Source organism: Eptesicus fuscus, chromosome 8, assembly GCF_027574615.1.
Source record: "Eptesicus fuscus isolate TK198812 chromosome 8, DD_ASM_mEF_20220401, whole genome shotgun sequence".
Taxonomy (NCBI): Eukaryota; Metazoa; Chordata; class Mammalia; order Chiroptera; family Vespertilionidae; genus Eptesicus; species Eptesicus fuscus.
Genome location: NC_072480.1, coordinates 92,363,209 through 92,379,822, shown reverse-complemented (window position 1 = coordinate 92,379,822; position 16,614 = coordinate 92,363,209). Strand labels below are relative to the sequence as shown.

Genomic DNA, 16,614 nt, shown 5'->3' with positions numbered 1-16,614 from the left:
TGTATACTCTGGTCCTATGTTACAAATATGCTTAATACTTAATCTGTGTCTAAATGGACTATTAAATAAGAAAATACTATTATCCAGACTGCTGTTAATTTTGTTTTTTGTTCTTTTAATGATTTTCCAGGGTATATATGAGACATTCTTGCTATCACAAAGTGGGGTAATTTTGCTTTTGGAATCTGAAAGCTTAGACTTCAGTAGTGATTTGATTTCGAGCCAGGTGAGCAGATGATCTGGCGCAGTGGGGAGTGTTAAGCGGATTCCCCCCCAAAATTCAAGAAATGAACAGAATGTTGGCTCTGTGTGTTTATACATACTTTAATAAGCAAACCCATACTAATGTTTGCTAGATGCTAAAATGGAGCATGAAATGTTAGTTCACAAATAAAAGTCTGGAGCAGTGAAAAGCCCTTCTCGCATAGGAAAGCCATCGCTTCTGCCTGGGCTTCTCCAAGAATCTCTCTCCACTTTTTCCTTAGACTCTGCCATCTCTCTCCCTCTCTCTTTGCCCCTCTCTCTCCTTCCCTCCCTTCATCTCTCCTCCTTCCTTATCCCCCTCTCTGCCTCCCTTCTCCCTCCCTCCATCCCTCTCTCCCTTTTCACTTGAACTACATTTTGACCTTGAGGAAATGAACACTAAGGATTCCAGAGAATCTATTATCCTGGCGTAATTGAGACAGCTAGGACCAAGGATGGAAACAGGAGAGGGCCAATTTTAAGCTGCATGCTAGAGCTGGCTAAGTCCTAGGGGAGCACAAGTGGACTTTCACACAGGGATTCTGCAGACCAGCTGTCATTGCATGGTCATGGCCGGGGCCCCTGGAGCTCCGTGTTTAGGAGAATTCTGAGGAGGGGTTTGGTCTCAGTGGGACTGAGCACCATGATCAGTTAGTCGGGGCCCATGGCAGCTTAAGTACTGACTGTTTCCACACCTGATATTCAGTCCCACTCATTAGGCATAGAGAGGTGGAGTGATTGAGGGCAGCCAGGTAGTGGCCAAGTCAGGACCAGAACTCACTTATTATAGACTAGAGGCCTGGTGCATGAGATCTGTGCATTGGGGAGTGGGGGGGTCCCTCAGTCCCTGTGCCCTCTTGCAGTCTGGGAGCCCTCAGTGGGTGTCCGACTGATGGCTTAGGCCCGCTACCCGTGGCAGTTGGACATCCTTAGTGCTGCCTTGGAGGCGGGAGAGGCTCTGGCCACTCCCGTTGCGCTCACCAGCTGTGAGCCCAGCTTCTGGTTGAGCGGTGCTCCCCCTGTGGGAATGCACTGACCACCAGGGGGCAGCTCCTGCATTGATCATCTGCCCGCTGGTGGTCAGTGTGCATCATAGCAACCAGTCATTCTGCCATTTGGTCGACTTGCATATTAGCCTTTTATTATATAGGTTTCCACCATTCATTGAAACTATTATGCTTCTCATATTATATTGGAACTTTTGGTGCTGAAGGATGTATAATTCAGATATAATAACACTGGACAAGAGAAAATTTAGATATCCCCCGGATACCAATCAGCTGCCGTGGTAGGACTGACAGAGGGCAGGAGAAATACTTACATGGCACCATGCCTCATGGTGAAGTACCTCCCTTCAAGTTGAGGTTTATTAACAGTGGGCCAGCTTTGCCGAAACCGGTTTGGCTCAGTGGATAGAGCGTCGGTCTGCGGACTGAAAGGTCCCGGGTTCGATTCCGGTCAGGGCATGTACATTGGTTGCGGGCACATCCTCGGTAGGGGGGTGTGCAGGAGGCAGCTGGTCGATGTTTCTCTCTCATTGATGTTTCTGGCTCTCTGTCCCTCTCCCTTCCTCTCTGTAAAAAAATCAATAAAATATATTAAAAAACATAATAAAAAACAGTGGGCCAGCTTAAAGGATAGTGTTGAGAGACTTGAGGGTCAGATGTGTCAGTGTTGGCTATAAAAGTATGTGCAGCTCAGCACAGTTTGTCCCCCCATTAGTAAAGTAGGGAAGAGGGAAGGTGAGAAGTGTGTACAATAGGTGGTCTTAGAGTGTGTGTGTTTGTGTGTATCTGCATATGTATGTATGTTACATATAAGGATAAACATGTGTGTGTGTTTATATCTGGATCAGAAATGTTGTCCTTGAAATGTGGATTTTGACTCTCACGTGTTAACAAAGTTGCTGATAGATCTGGGCTGGATCCAGTGATCAGGATAAGAATGTTGAACCTGAAGAGTGGCCGTGAGCTTGTTTTCAGGGGAACACCTCCTGTTCTGTGTGACAGAGAGCCAAGCGACACGGGGATTGTTCCTCCGGAGAAATGTGTTTCGTGCTGTAGTGAGAAAGCCTTTTATTGAGTTCTTTGGAAACTTAAAGGTCTTTGTGCTTTAAAGCTCAGTATTGCAAAGTGTTAATTCAGGACGATATGAATTTATATTCAGTATGTAAACTCAGTTCAACGTTTCAAAATCTGAATAGGTGATTTATTTGCTGCTAAATATAATTTTAGAAATGTTTCAAGAAAAGTAAGACTATGTGGGCACACAATGCAATATACAGATATTATATCATAGACATCTATGCCTGAAACCTATATGATCCTATTAACCCATGTCACCCCAATAAATTTAATTAAAAAAAGAAAAAAAGTAAGACTAAAATCCAGATTGTTGTAATACATGTTTAAGACTCTAATAAAATTATTTATTTCCTTCCTTGTATTTTGATTTAGCAAAGGCTGAAATGCTCATTGAAACCCAGTTCCCATTTTGTACGGAAATCTATAAAATATGCTCTGTGAAACTTCGGTTGTGTTGTTTTACATTTGTGAAATTATTCCCCATCCATCCTTTAAGAAGTTGTATTGAATTTTATAGTCGTAGCCTCTTCAGGATTATCACTTACATGAGCTCCCTGTCAATTTTGGGAAAACCAGGTCTCTAGATTTGGGGGAAGGAGAGAATTGGAAAGAAGAATAGGAAATGGACAGAAACCTGACAGTAGGTGGGAAGGCTCTGTGTTGATTTGACCTAACACTGCCAACGTTATCTGGGCACAGGAAGAACGAGCAGATGGCTCACTGTAGAGGGACTTGACATAGATCAGGGGAGAAAATAGCATGTTTCTACAGGATTCCAAGGTGACATCTGTCAGCACTGCGGTAGAGTCGGAATGGGTTAGCCCAGTGAATAGCTTCTGTTTCAAATTTATAAGATATCAGTAAACAAGGCACACATCTAACCTTTTCCTAGAAATGTGCGGTAGAAAGATCAACATTGGTAAAGACATTTGTGATGGTTAAGTGTTGACTATCAGCATAGAATTGGATGCTTAGAATTGGGTATCAAAGATTATTTGGAAACAGTGGGGGGGAAAAAATCCCATCTGGGTTGGTGGCGGGGAAATTAAGCTGGAAACCAGGTGGTGAGTGACTTGAATCTCCAGATTTTCCCTCTGGCTCAGGGAGCACGTGGCGGTAAACATGCCAGTAGTTTGAATGTTTAACAAGGGAGATGGATGAAAAGGTTGACGTTTATGGGAAGAGAGAACCATAAAACTTTCCAAGTATTTTTGCATGGATTTCCCCCCTTGGGTAGGGGGAGAAAAGGACTGTGTGCTCTTTACCCTCTTGAATGTTGTATGACATGATAATGTCTTAGGAAGAACAGAGCGTTACGGCCAAAATTCCTCGTAGGAGCTAAGTTTCTGGACAGTGTACTTTTGCAAAGGCTATTCAGTTACGGAGACTCAAAAGTGAAAGTGTGAATTTAGAATGATCTCTAAAGATAAATGCACCCCTGTGTTCATTGCAGCATTATTTACAACCAGCCAAGATATAGAAGTAACCCAAGTGTCCATCAGTAGACAAGTGGATAAAAAAGCTGTGGTACATATATGTACAATAGATTATTACTCGGCCCTAAAAAATAATGAAATCTTACCATTTGCGACAGCATGGACGGATATAGGGGGTATTTTGCTGAGTAAAATAAGTCAGACAGAAAAAGACAAATACCATTTGATTTCACTCATATGTGGAACCTAATGAACAAAAACGAACAAACCAAGCAGAAACAGACTCAGATACAGAAAACAGACTGATGGTTGCCAGACAACGGTGGTGGTTAGAGGATTGGGTGAAAAATGTGAACGGATTAAGAAGTACAAGTTGGCAGTCGGAGGGATGTACAGTTCAACATAGGCAATATAGTCCATAATATTGTAATAACTATGTGTGGTATCAGGTGGGTACTTGAATTATTAGGGAGATCACTTTATAAATTATGTAATTATCTAATTACTGTGCTATATACCTGCAACTAATGTAAAATAATATTGAATGAAAAAATTATGGAAAAAAAAAAAAGAATCACATGATTTCAATTTGCCTCATTCCTGGTGACTTTAATTCTAATTATTTGGTTAAGGAGGTGTTTGCCAGTTTTCTCCACTGTAAAGTTGCTGTTTTTAATTAGCAAATGTCTTGTAGAGTAATATTTTGCTATCTTTAGAAATATTTGATATGTAATGTATCATGTTTGTCCTCAGAATTATCCACTAATGTTAACATCCACTGATATTTCCTGGTCTGAATCAAGTATTTCTGTAACGGTTGCCAAATGATGATTTTCTAATTTTATTATTTCTTCTACACTTATCAGTTGACATTTACATTTCTAATATTTTTAATGTACATATATGAGATATATAATCAGAAAAATAATAAGTGCTGTTAAAACGTTAAAAAAAGGAAATACCGATTTTAAAAAATTAAGTTAGCTTCTAGCTGCTGCTTTCTTTTTTTGTTTTGTTTTTACTCTTTACCCAAGGATATGTTTTTATTGATTTTTTTAGAGAGAGAGGAAGGTTGAGAGAGAAACATCAATTGGTTGTCTCCCACATGTGCCCCGACCAGGGATTGAACCCGCAACTGTTTGGTGCACAGGATGACGCTCCAGCCAGCTGAGCCACTGAGCCAGGGCTCCTTTGTCTAGTTTTAATTACTACTCGATGAAATTGGAAATCGTTTTATATGCTTTTATCTCTACACGCTGGTACCATTTTTCAAACCTTTCTTCTAATGTTTTTGACATTTATGAGGTTTTAAAATGTAGATTCTCCCTGCCCCAAACGGTGCAATAAGCGATGGTGATGGTGGTTAGAGTCCTAAAGTAGCCACAGAGTCCACTCCACCATAGCACAGCAGAGAAACACAGCCTCATAGGACCTCATTGTGGATCCAGCACACATTCAGCAAAAACAGAACGTGAAAAGGCATCCTCATTTGGGGTTCAGAACGCAGAAACAAGTCCCGGCTTGCTTACTTTTTTCCTTTCCCTGCCCCCCCCATGCAAATACAATTCTTAACCTTTTGCACTCGGATGTCGAGTGTGACTCGACACGGTTAGCATTAGAATAAAGGAATCGAGAAAAAAGCAAGCGAGTGCAAAGGGTTAAGGATGCTACAGCGGATTTAGGTTCCCTTTTCAACCCAATGGGAGGCCATAAAGACTGAGGGGAAATTCACAGCTTAGGAAGAACCCATCTAAACATGGTGTGCCCACCTGTCCTGTGTGACTGGAAGCTATTTAGTTGTTTGATGTCCAGGGCTCCCGTTAATGTTGGGCAAAAGAAGAAATAAGAGTGAGTCATCTACCTGAAGCTTTGCCATGATGGTTTTAAATGTTAGTTCCGATAGAAAATGAACAAGTTACAGGTTATGACTGTTGCTTTGCTCTTTGTTCTGGTATCACGGACCCTTAATATGCTAAGACTGTCTTTAGAATTCCAGCGAAGAAAGAGAAGCAAAATGAGAGACTGGAGCAAAATAGAGAAGATGCTCCTTCCTGAACTCGTTGACCTAGTCTACTTAAAGTGTAGTAATTGCTCACTAGATTCTTCTCTCCTGCTTTTGCCCTGATATTTTCTCCTGGAAGTAGTGTAGGTCCCTTTATATTAATCGTGTAGGAGCCCCTTTGCCTAACTAACTAGTGGACTCACCAGAGTTCCACCACAGACCAAGCAGAGCTGGTTACTATCCTAAAGTCCTTTCTTTAGCATTTCTTTTAGTGCCTGGGAAGTTTTTGTTTTTTGTGTTTTTTTTTTCATCTCAGAGAGGATTCCTGTGTGAGTGAGAGAGGAAAGGTTTACAAATAACATAGAGGATGGTTTTTATTACTTAGGCATGAATCTCTTTTATGGTTTAGCACTGGGACTTGGGCTTCTTGGTTCCAGGACAGATTTGGGTCCCCAGCTCCTTGCTGGAGCAGAGGAGGAGCGGAAGCAGGTCTCATCCTGTAGCAGCCAAGGAGTGTGCACAGTATTGTTCGCGCATGATCGACACAGATGGCAGCCTACACTCTGCCTCGTCCGCGGCCACATGGGTGCTCCTCCCTGCACTGAGGGTGCTCTTGTTGCATAGCATAGATGGCCACATAAATCGTCTCCCGATTTTTATTGGAGATTGGAAAACTGAGCTGAACCCTATGCATAAATTAGATGAATCTTTTTAACTCTTTTCTGAAATTCTCACCGGAGGATTTTTCCATTGATTTTAGAGAGAGTGGAAGAGAGAGGGAAGGACAGAGAGAAATATCGATGTGAGAGAAACACACAGATTGGTTGCCTCCTGCAGGAGCCCTGACCAGGGCCCTGGGCCCGGGAGTAGCTTGTAACCGAGGTACGTGCCCTTGATCGGAATCGAACCCGGGACCCTGGGGTCCACGGGCCAACACTCTATCCACTGAGCCAAACCAGCCTGGGCTAGATGAATCTTCTTGAAATTCCTAGTATTTGTTAGTACATAACTTTCCAGAAAGGTGTTAGTCTCTCAGAGCTGTGTGAATGTCTGTTGCTCTGCATCGTGTGTGTGTGTGTGTGTGTGTGTGTGAGAGCGTGTGTGAGCACATGTGTGTATAGCAAGCATGTCAAACTCGTGGCCCACGGGCTGCATGCCTCGTTTATTTGGCCCATGTTAGCCTTTGAGTTTGACATGCTTGGTGTACAGCATCATGTGGTAACTTCATGGTAATTACCTAGTGAATGTTTATCAACACTTTTGCCTTTCAACTGAATTGAAGAGAAAACAGGCAAACGTACTGGGAAAGATTCTTTAGCGTGCCAGCAGGTTCTCGTCTGTTCCAGTACTTAATACATTTCCGGGGCATCAGTTGACACCCTGCTGGGATGACAGGAATCTGTGGTTTTTATTTATCATAAAGCCCCATAATCTACACACACACCAGTAACTGAAAATTCAGAACTGTCCAACTTCGATACTAAGACAGCTTTCAGATAATTAGAACTTGGTGATTCCACTGATAACTTTACAGGACAGGGCACTCCAGTATGTTTCCCTATTGAATTTGTGAGCTTTTGAATCTCACAGGTTTTACGTGAGTGGGGAATCCATGCTTTCCATTTATAGCAGCCACACATTTTCAGACATTATCGTTTTAGCTGCCTGTTTTAATCTGAATTAAATATGAAGCTGGGAAAGGCAGGCTGAATGTCTCAAGACTATGATCATATGAACTATTAAAAGGGATGTTTCTTCTGATGGGGATAATACATAATCCCAATGTATAGCTCCTTTCTACTGGAGAGAAAAAGTATTGCACTAGGCATGTTCCCTTGGCTCAGTGTTGGACTGACATTATGCCCGCCTTATTTCCAAAGTACATAACGGACCCTTTACAGGTAAGGTTATCAGAATGGAAAATTAACTCCCGATAAACTAAGAAGGTTTAAGAAAAGAAATGGGAAGTATGAATTATGGTGTGGTTTTGTTTGGCAAAACATTTAACCCTTGAAGTTAAATGGGATATATGATAGGGTTCAAGAATGCCTGTCTCCAATTAGTAATCAATGCTACAATTAATTTCAGTGAAAAAACAAAAGATGTATTTTAAGGGGTCAACATTGCAATTTTACCTAGCCCAGTGGTCGGCAAACTGCGGCTCGCGAGCCGAGCCGCGGTTTGCCGCGCTGTTGACTGATGAGTTTGCCGCGCTGTTGACTGATGAGTTTGCCGACCACTGGGGTAGGGGCGACCCCTGACCTAGACTCTCGGTTCCAATAACTACAGGCTGTTGTTGTTCCTTGTGATTAAGCCCCTATCCCAGTGGTCGGCAAACTCATTAGTCAACAGAGCGTCAAACCGCGGCTCGCGAGCCGCAGTTTGCCGACCACTGACCTAGACTGTGGTATGAACATGTATTTCCCCAAAATCAGAAACATGACTTTTCCAGGTTTTTCTAGTTGGTTGTTCATTATCATGATTTAAGACTTGCTTGTATCATGCTGAGCCTGCTGAGGAAAAGTCACAGTGTGTTGGTTTTTGGAAGGAGAGCTTTGATGCTAAGAAGTGGCGTTCAAACAGCTGGTGACTTTGAGTGGATCATGTAACCTCTTCAGTAGCAGATATTCTGTATAGAAATGACTGATCACTAAGGTGTTCCCTACTGTCATATTCTGTGTCTACAAGTCACCTTGACTTCCTTCATATTCTGCTTGCAAATGGCCATCTTTTGGATGATATAGAAGAGATCGCCTCCACATACAAACATGTTCCTCTGAGGATTAAATTCTAAATAATTGTACTATGGCTTTTTATTTTAAAAGCAACAAACTGGTGGAAATTAAGTTGACCAACTTGATATCCTTTTGTTTTGGTAAAATAGTAATTTAATTTTAATTATGGCAGTTTGCTAAAGTCTAAAAAGTTTAGCATGTAGAGATTTAGAAATCACCATTTAATTTTTTAAAATTTGAGTTTAAATAAAATTCAGATAATTTTAGTACTGTTTTGTCACTTAAGTAATCACTTTCATAAGCAGCATAATTTAACTACTCTTGAATATTTGGGGCACTCCTATCATACTTAAAAATGACTCTATGCCCTAACTGGTTTGACTCAGTGGTTGGGCGTCGACCCATGAACCAAGAGGTCACTGGTTCGATTCCTGGCCAGGGCACATGCTTTGGTTGTCGGCGTGCAGGAGGCAGCCAGTCGATGATTCTCTCTCATCATCCACGTTTGTCTCTCTCTCTTCCTTTTCCTTCCTCTCTCTGAAATCAGTAAAAATATAAAAAAAAGAAAAAAGAAAACAAATGCTCCTGGTAAGTTAGATAAAAATGATTCTATGATGAGCATCTCTACAATGATCACTTTTAAAGTTTGGGTTAGTTTTTTGTGATAGATTTTTTAAAAGTAATGTAAATAAATCAAGACATTTCCATACTTGTCCCTGCCCTCAGGTAACCAAACTGCTTTCTAAAAGCGTCTTGCCCCACCCCCCAAAAATAAATAAAAGCTTCTTTCCCACACATACCGTGAATGACAACATAAAATAGGCTGCTTTCACCATACTCTGGTCAGCATTGGGTATTGTTTTTTTTTAATTGTTGGCTAATGTAACCATTGAAAATTTTGTATGGTGTTGTTTTAGTTTAACCTTAATCAATTATTGCAGAGACAATCCTGTTATCTCATAAGACAAGGAAGAGAAGCAGAAAGAGAATTATCTTCAGAGGCATTGAGTGTTGGTTTAAATCTTGGTCTTGCCACATTCTACTTTTGTTCTGACCTTGAGCTAATTGCTAAGCCTCTCCAACTCTCAACTTTCTCACTTGGGAATAGGAAAACATTTGGGGACGGACTGCCTATGTAGGAGTAATTCCGACCCCAGGGAATTGTTGTGTAGAAAGCTCTCAAATGTGTCTTCTGTTAGGGATGGTGATGTTGGTAACCCTCTCCATTGATCTTCCGATCCTAGTGGCTTACTTTCAGAGTTCTTTTCCAGGAAGTTGCATTGTTTTAAATGCCGAAAGCAAGCAGAAAGCCCACTGAAAGTCAAGAGCCATCTCGTGGAGACTAGCTGGTGTAATTTATTTAAAGATTATGATGTTATAAGCTCTAGCCAACACTGACTCTAAATAAAACTCAGTTTACTCTTCATCAGGAAGCTGTCACACATGCCACGAACTAGTATTACCTTGCTTCTGCCGCACGCTAAGACTGTTTGGGAAACCGAAGCAGCAGGTTATTTCACACGAGATCATCGGGCCCAGGTGCCATGGTGTCTGCCCCGGAGAGGAGAAAATGCGCCGCTCCTTCCAAATCCATTTACTAAACGTGGCACAGGAGGGCGGGGAAATGGATGCAAGTTGCAAACCTGCTCTGATGAGGTAACAGGGGGGTGGCCTGCGTTTCCCCTGGTGAGAGGAAGGACGAGGCTGTCACTCAGTGTTGGTTTATGATTATAATTCTCCTCTCATACTGCAGATGTCCTTATTTGTACTCAATTTGGTGTTTCAAATCAGGGAAATGTATGGATTATTTAATAAATTCTTGTTGGGACAAAGGCTATTTTTTTTTTTTTTTTTGGTAGGAGCTGAGTGTCTACTTCACATACGACATAAATACAGGGTAGAGCAAAAGGAGGTTTACAGTTGTTTGGAAGGAAAAGAATACAATAATTAATAAATAACAATCCTATATAATAAAAGACTAATATGAACATTGTCCCCCTTGACCATTTGACTGGAAATTTGGCCAGGGGCCGGGGCTGGCCGGCCAACCACTGTGGCCCATCCCCTCCATCTGCCCCAATTGGGGCGGGTGGGCTGGACCCCACCTGTGCATGAATTCATACACCGGGCCTCTAGTAGAAGAATAAACTGTTTTGTATACTCACACCTGTAAACCTACCTTTCCTCCACCCTGTGTATTCTACTGTGACTGAAAATTTCCCCAAAAATTAGAATGATAATTACACTAGGAATATAGACTTGGATAGAAAAGACCTTCCCAGGAACAACTGTATAAAAGAAAAGATGAATAATTATGTCAACAAAAGTTTTAGACTTCTCCTCTGTCAAAAACATTATAAACATGGTGATGGGTGTTAGCTATAACTACACTTATTGTGATCATTTCACAGTACATACAAATATCGAATCATTGTGTTGTACACTTGAAACTCATATAATGTTATCTGTCAATTATATCTCAATTAAAAACATTATAAACAATATTTAAAAGCAAACAACAAAACGGGACAACATAAGCTACAGGCTTACTCCATAGAGGCTTCGTCAAGTCAGCAAGATAAAGGCGTCTCCACAGTAGAAAAATAAATGGACCGACATGAAAGAAGAAATATGGAGGGCTACAAAACGTGTGAAAAAAAGTTTGCAAAATTCTAATTAAAATAATGTGCTGTCAGTTCTTGTCTCTTGTTAGTGAATGAGTGAGGTGCCTCAGACATACTACTAAGGGGAGTATACATTACAACCGCCTTTCTGAGGCACTTGGGTGACAAAAGTTTTCTATCCAGGAATTCCATTGATCAGAACTGATTCTAGGAAAATAATGGACTTACCGTATTTATTGCTTTCAAAATTATTTAAAGGGGGGAAAAATGGGAAACAACCTGACTGATAGAAATAACAGATGCTATTTAAATTACGTTCATTGACAATGACATTTTTAAGCCATTAAATAACAATATAGAGGATTATTTAATGCTATGAAAGATAAGTGAAATTTTTAGTTTAATAAGTTTGTTAAGCTTACATTAAGTTTAGAAACTTGTTGCAGAGCACTGTGATGTGCATGTAATTTAATTTTTATTATTAAAAAAATCTACAATGAACACATGTTTTTAAAATTTGTTTTTAAAACAAACACTGTGCATGGGTAAGACGTCACTGCTCTTATGTTGGGAGACCAAAGAACTAAAAGGCGATGGTACTGGTATTGGAGAACTTACAAGCTTATGGGTGGATGGGGGTTGAAATTTTTTCTAATTGTTTTGTGTTATTTTTTAAATCATTATTTACAATATATCTTCTAGGCATTCTTCCTCCTACTAAAGAATAGGACCTATGGGAAAAAATAGGGCTTTGAGTTGAACTTTCTACGATTGAAATAGAGATAAGAACATAAGACCATAAAGATTATGAAGTCATAAAAATGAAGAAGATGTAGCTATTAGCATTCTTTTAGGGAAAGTAAGGAGATAAAGGTTAAGATTGATACTCCATGTTAGAATTCTGGGGAAGATGGGTTGGACGTAGAGGCTTGAATCTCTGATATAAATATCAACTTGCTACAGATTCTTCGTGATCATTAACAACAGACAAAAAAAAATCATACAATATTTGTATGCACTTCTTCACATCTAAGCATCCCTGCATAGCACATGCCAGAATCATGTCTAGAATCATAACATCATTGTTTTCTACAGTCAAGTCTCTGATTAATCTCTCTCTCTCTCTCCCTCTCTCTCTCTCTGACTGCAGTGGAGTCTGTGATTCTGCTTTGAATGTACTGTGATATCATAACACACTGACCTGCCAAATGCTTATAGCACCCCTAGAATATCTTCTTTTGTTTCTGAAGCCTTACTAAAGACTTACAAAATGTTTTCTTGGTTTTTCTTTATTTGTGTCATTAACTGAGACTCAGCTTATTTCATAGGCTTTTCATAAAGCTATTTTGTCACACTTTTTTAAAAGTTTCTTTTTCTGCCTCTGATGCTTGTTAAAAATAATGGGGAAACACAGAAACATATGGCCAAGAAAATAAAAACCACGCCCACTCCAACTTCCAGGGCATTGCCAACATTTTGGTATATTTGCTTTAATATTCTTTATTATTTTTGTTTAAAGTTGAAGTCCTGCTATATGTATTTTAAATCATGGTTTTGTTTTTCCACTTGACATCCTAACACAAGCTCTGCTGAACTTCCTAAAACTCAGTCCTAATTTTTATAGCAGTAACTACAGTGTTTTTCATCTTAGGTACCAAAAGTTCGTTAGATTTTTTTTCCCTTGGGGATCCTTATTATGTTCTCTTAAATCACATTAAGACTCTGTATAATAATGAAGGTGGATACTTTCTTATCTTTAGGTACTTCTCCTATTTAGTATAATTTCAGAAACTACAGGTGGGGCACAAGTGATAAACAGCTGATCAATAAGTAATCAAAGTATATTTTTGAGCCAATTTAAAAATCTGTGCTTCCCCAATGCCCGAAGTGATATATTTACAAATTGGTGTTACTGTACAATAACTGCTTTTTTAGTTATTTACATGAGTGAATATATATGAAGTATTTGGGTGAGTGCCCAGCACACAGTAGATTGTCTTACATAAGAGTTGGCTGTTAACAGATGGTCAAGGCTTCCCCTTCACTTTGGCTCACTTGTGCTAAGTTGCCATCAGGGGGCAGACTATGTTTGGGAAAGAATTGAAACCTAGTTTAAGCTGTGCTTAGTCTTTAGTATACCTTACTTGTGAGCATTGTACTTTGCTGTAAAAAAAAAACCCAAGAACTATTCCTTCTGACTTTTTAAAAAATATATTTTTATTGATTTCAGAGAGGAAGGGAGGAGGAGAGAGAGAGAGAAACATCAATGATGAGAGAGAATCATTGATTGGCTGCCTCCTGCACGCCGCCTATTAGGAATCAAGCCCGCAACCCAGGCATGTGCCCTTGACTGGAATCGAACCTGGACCCTTCAGTCCAAAGGCCGACACTCTATCCACTGAGCTAAACCAGCTAGGGCCCTTCTGACTTTTACTTTTTTCTTTTCATTGGCACTGCTTCTCTTTTTAGTTATTATAACACTAGGGGCCTGGTGCACGAGATTCATGCACTCAGGTAGGGGGTTCCCTCAGCCCGGCCTGTGCCCTCTCACAGTCCAGGAGCCCCGCGATCGATCGATTGTCCCAAAGAGGTAGGCCCTGCCCACCCGGCCGGGCCTCCATGATGGATCACTCCCGCAGAGGGAGGCCCCTCCCACCCGCCGCAGCCTGCCAGTCGGTGGCCTGGGCCTCCCTCTTTGTGGCTATCATGGAGCCACCCGATTGATTGCCCCGCCGGCTGGTGGCCTGGGCCTCCCTCTGCAGGGTGATCATGGGGCCATGGCCGGGCCCCCGACCAATCGCATCACACCCGCCTTGGCTGCCTGGAGCCAGTGGGCATCATAGCGTGGTCGTCTGGTTTTTCTGCTGTTCAGCCGTTCGGTCGATTTGCATATTAGCTTTTATTATTATAGATTATTTACTGTTCTCACAATGTTGTACTATACATGCCCATGATTGTTCTCTAACTACCATTTTATACTTCTTAATCCCTCCACATTTTCCATAAATCCTCCCAATCTCCCTCCCATCCGGCAACTGTCAAAATGGTCTCCGTAGCTGTGAGTCTGTGTTCTGCTTGTTCATTTGTTCTTTAGATTCTACATATAAATGGAATCTTTTGGCATTTGTCATTCTCTGTCCAATTTATTTCACTCAGCACAGTACCCTCTAGGTCCACCCATGTTGCTGCAGATGGTAAGATTTTATTCTTTTTTATGGATGAGTCATATTTCATTGTATGTATGCACCACTTCTTCTTTATCCATTCATCTACTGACAGAAACTTGGGTCATTTCCATATGTTAGCTATTGTAGGTAATCTGTAATAAACATATGGATACATATGTCTTTTCAATTTAGTGTTTAGGTTTCTTCAGATAAATACCCAGATGTGGAATTGCTGGGTCCTTCTTTGTCTCTTATTATAGCCTTTGCTTTAAAGTCTATTTTGTCTGGTATAAGTATTGCTACCCCAGCCTTTTGTTGTTGTTGTTTGTTTCCATTTTTATGAAATATCTTTACTTTCAGTCTGTGTGTGTCTTTTAATCTGAAGTGAATCATCTTGACCAGAAGCCCTCTTCTCTTTATTCTTGCAATTCTTTGTTCTGATGTTAAAAAAGGGTCATTAACAACATTTTCTTTCAATGATTTTGAGAGAGTGAGCAGGGAAGAGAGAGAAAGCCGGGGGGGGGGGGAGGAGATTGTTGTTACATGTATTTATGGTTTCACTAGTGGCCTGGTGCATGAAATTTGTGCGCGGGGGGGGGGGGGTTGTCCCTCAGCCCGGCCTGCACCCTCTCCAATCTGGGACCCCTCGAGCCTAAACCAGCAGTCAGACAGCCCTCTTGCAATCCAGGACTGCTGGCTCCTAACCGCTCACCTGCCTGCCTGCTGATCACCCCTAACCACTCTGCCTGCTGACCTGCTCTCCCCCAAGTGCCCCCTCCACTCCCCGCCGACCTTCTCACCCCCAACTGCCCCCCGCCCCGCCGGCCTGATCACCCCCAGCTTCCCCCCCCACCAGCCTGATCACTCCCAACTGCCCTCCCAACCTGGCCTGATCGCCCCTAACCGTCTCTGCCTCAGCCCCGCCACCATGGCTTTGTCCTGAAGGTCTCCCAGTCTAATTAGCATATTACCCTTTTATTAGTATAGATTGGTTGATTCTTATATGTGCCCTCACTGGAGAACCCCCCACAACTTGGGTGTATTGGGATGATGCTATAACCAACTGAGCTACACGGCCAGATCCAGCACCGTTTGCTTTTAATATATGTGGTAGCTTAGTGTGGTACAAGTAAAAGCTATAACAAGTAGGATGGATAGGTGGATGTTGCTAATTTCTTTATTTGAGTGGTCTAGGCCAGTGGTCGGCAAACTGTGGCTCACGAGCCACATGCGGCTCTTTGGCCCCTTGAGTGTGGCTCTTCCACAAAATACCATGTGTGGGCGCGCACGTACAGTGCGATTGAAACTTCATGGCCCATGCGCAGAAGTCGGTTTTCGGCTCTCAAAAGAAATTTCAATCGCTGTACTGTTGATATTTGGCTCTGTTGACTAATGAGTTTGCTGACCACTGGTCTAGGCTAAAGGATTTCTTTCTTAACCAGGGTATTTTGGAGTTTACTATTTCTTAACAACCCCACCCCTCCAAAAACAACAACAATAACCAAAAAACCCAAATCCCATATGGAGTGGTGTCATGTCTATTTTTAATAATGTTTGATATTTAACTTTATTCTTCTTTACAATTTTAATGCTGATTGGCATCTTGGTTTTTACACGTTTCTGGAGGGGGGGCTTGGAGGAGAGGTGGTTATAGCATACTATTAATATTCAGAAACGGAATAAAAGGTGGGTTTTTTAAAATAACAATAAATTGGGATAAGTTGTAAATCAGCACCTAAATGTAGCTGTTTTGACTTTTTGTCCATGGTTATTTGTGTTTCAGTTGCCATGGGTGCAGTGTGTTTCCGAGGTCCATTGTCTGTGTGTGAACAAGTTGTGTCTTTCCCACAGTGAACGCTGGACAAGTGACTGGTGTGTCTCTAAAATGACAGGCTGGGGACTGAGTGAGGAGGGAGAAGAGATTATTCAGAATTTCCTTTCCTGCCTATCAGCTTCCCCCGTCACACCCTAAATGCTCCATACAATTCCTGAAAGAGTGCTTCCTGCGCATTAAATAGCAATTAATAGGATTACTCATAGTTAACAATCTCTACATTTATTCTGATACCGAGTCTTTATTTTTTTTTTTAAGGAAATCTTGGGAACAAGCATAGATCATTTTTGACACATTGTTTTCTTGTACTTTGTTAGATTAAAAACAGAGTTAGGGTTTTGGGCTGTTCCAGGTTTAATATTTGCTTCACTTAAGTAGCATATTTGCCGCTGCAATTTTCTTATACCCATACCTTTACCTTTTGACTTCCTTGTTGTTTTTTTGCCATCATATTTTCATGTGCTTTCATAAACCACTCTACTACAAAAA

The 16,614-nt window shown here is 41.2% G+C and overlaps 1 protein-coding gene across 3 annotated transcripts in view; it reads left to right on the top strand.

Annotated features, from left to right (window-relative positions):
* Nucleotides 1–16,614, top strand: part of MTUS1 (microtubule associated scaffold protein 1) — a 137,146-nt gene that overhangs the window by 73,796 nt on the left and 46,736 nt on the right. The gene's annotated exons all lie outside the window — the stretch shown is intronic.